The following is a 2,364-nucleotide window of genomic DNA, read 5'->3' on the forward strand; positions in this document are numbered from 1 at the left end:
AAAGGAAAGGAAAGGAAAGGAAAGGAAAGGAAAGGAAAGGAAAGGAAAGGAAAGGAAAGGAAAGGAAAGGAAAGGAAAGGAAAGGAAAGGAAAGGGAAAATTCAAAAATCAACAGTAACTATGTCACAATGCACATTTACATCCTTATTTCTCCACATTCCTGTTCATGCCACCACCACACAGGATGCTGAGTTTCTCTTTGAATTGTGGCACAAGCAAATGGTGAACTATGGGTGAGTTCAATAACCCTTCTTCCACATTGCTTCCCCTGTTGTCCATGTTCATGTTCTTGTCTGCCCCAAGTCTTAGGTAAAATCACTTAACTTGGTCATMATTTGCACATTTTATGCAGGAGGTCTATTTTTTTAAGCTCTTGWGAGCTCTACAAGCAAAGATTTAGTTCAGTGTTCACTCCTTGCCTCACAAACTCTGGCTCGGTTTTAAATCATTAAATTCTGAGCTGGTCCTGGCAGGGTTGAAGATCCATTGCTGGCCATTTGTGGACGAGCAGAAAACATGYAAATGAACACCTCTGAGGGCTGGAATGACACTTCTGTCCATTTGTTAGTCAAGTGGGGTGGGTGCAGAAAATCCCTCTGTTGGTGCCACTCCTCAAATGACAAGCAGGAACTCGCCATGGTGTAAGTTTACAGTGTTATCCCATAAACTSCCTCTGCTGAACTGGATTTTGGGGTGATAAAACAAGAATAAGACCCTGCACATGCATTCACCTGCTTCATTCAACTCATTTATTTCCTGAGTAGATTTCCTGTCCTGCTTATCCCCAAAGGGTTTTACAGCCTCTCGAGAACTGAGAGTGCAGATTATTATTTTGTAAGTTTGTCTCTCAGCTTTCAGATGACAGAATGAATGGGTGCAGGATAAGATCAAAAATTATATTTCAAAAGGGTTCTGCACTCCACACCTTTGATTAATCACTGAGGAAAGAACAGCACCACTTGGCTTTTTGCAGATACAAAACTGAGATAGCTCAAGTAAAACATTTTAGAGTTTCCTCAACTTTAGGCATTAAAATCCCCTCAGCCACTGGATCCCTGGGATTTGGCAGGCCAGCAAACCAGGATTTGTAGCAAATGCCTGGGTGTGTTTCCATGTAGTTTAGGCAGCAATGAAAATAAAGTAACCTGGTGCACTTTTCTTGTGGATAAAAGCAGGTAAAATTGTAGTTTCCAAATAGACACTGATTGGGGGGAAAAACCCTAATTAAGTGCAGTTTTTTTCACAGTATTGAGGTAGTGACGAAGTTTCTAAGGGCTAAAAATTTTTCTCTATGGAATCTGTGATGCAYCAAAGCTTGTACAATAAATTTACTTCCAAATTAAATTATCCCAAGTCCTAGTTAATATTCCTTGCTTTAATGAAAATAAAGGAATTTTTCATTTGGCTACAACAAACCATAATGTTCTGGGTTCAAAGCCAGATTATTGTTAATTTAAGGGTTAGAATTGACCTCTTCAAAGTTTCAATCATTTTCTGATGTGCCGGTTTGCAGGGTAACACTTCCTGCAGAAATAATTGCATATTTTGAAAAGTAACCCAGACTAGAGTTGTCTTCAATTTCCTCTTGCCCTCTCATAACTCCTTTTCCTTTCTGTCCTACACTTTTCATTCCTTAAGTTTATTTGTCCCATGCTGCCTTTTTAATTATTCACACGCCCAGGTTTTATGGGATGTTGCTTTTTCATTTGCAAGCTCTGGTACATTTGAAAATAACCGGCAGCAATTACTCCCTTAGGTTTCACCTGCAATTTATGGGATATTAAAATGTGCATACAAGGACACGAAACGCCTCTCCTCCTGGGACTGCAAACATTTACAGCTTTCATGAGTGTCCTGGGAGGAATGCAAAAGCCTCAGCCTGTCTGCAGCTCCTATATGGGCCCTCCTGCAGAATTTTATTTATCTCTATGCTGAGCTAAACATAATTCTGTGCATCAATAGAGGCAGAGAGGACAAAAAAGCTTAATGGGAACTACATCTGTGAGCTCTTAAGGGCAACTATGAAATCATAGGGTATTTAGAGTGATATTCTAAATGAAAATTAGTGACCCAGCTACCCCTGGAGGAAGGAAACCTCCAGGTGATGGTACACGACACCTGGTACAAAGGAGAGATRAACCAAGGGTGGGCTGGAGCTCGTGGTGGGATTTGTGCCATCCCAGTGCWGTGGTGATGGGTGGGAGAAGGAGGGGGGGTCTCCAATGGAAAAAGCCCTGGGTTGGGCTCAATGGATTAAAAAATAACTGGCTTGTCTGGAGAATGGATCCAAACTTAAAGAGAGTAGGTTTAGATTGGGTATTAGGATGAAATTCTTTATTGTGAGGGTGGTGGGGCACTGGAACA

This window comes from Malurus melanocephalus, unplaced genomic scaffold (assembly GCF_030028575.1).
Source record: "Malurus melanocephalus ecotype Western Australia unplaced genomic scaffold, MMel_1.1 scaffold_212, whole genome shotgun sequence".
Lineage (NCBI taxonomy): Eukaryota > Metazoa > Chordata > Aves > Passeriformes > Maluridae > Malurus > Malurus melanocephalus.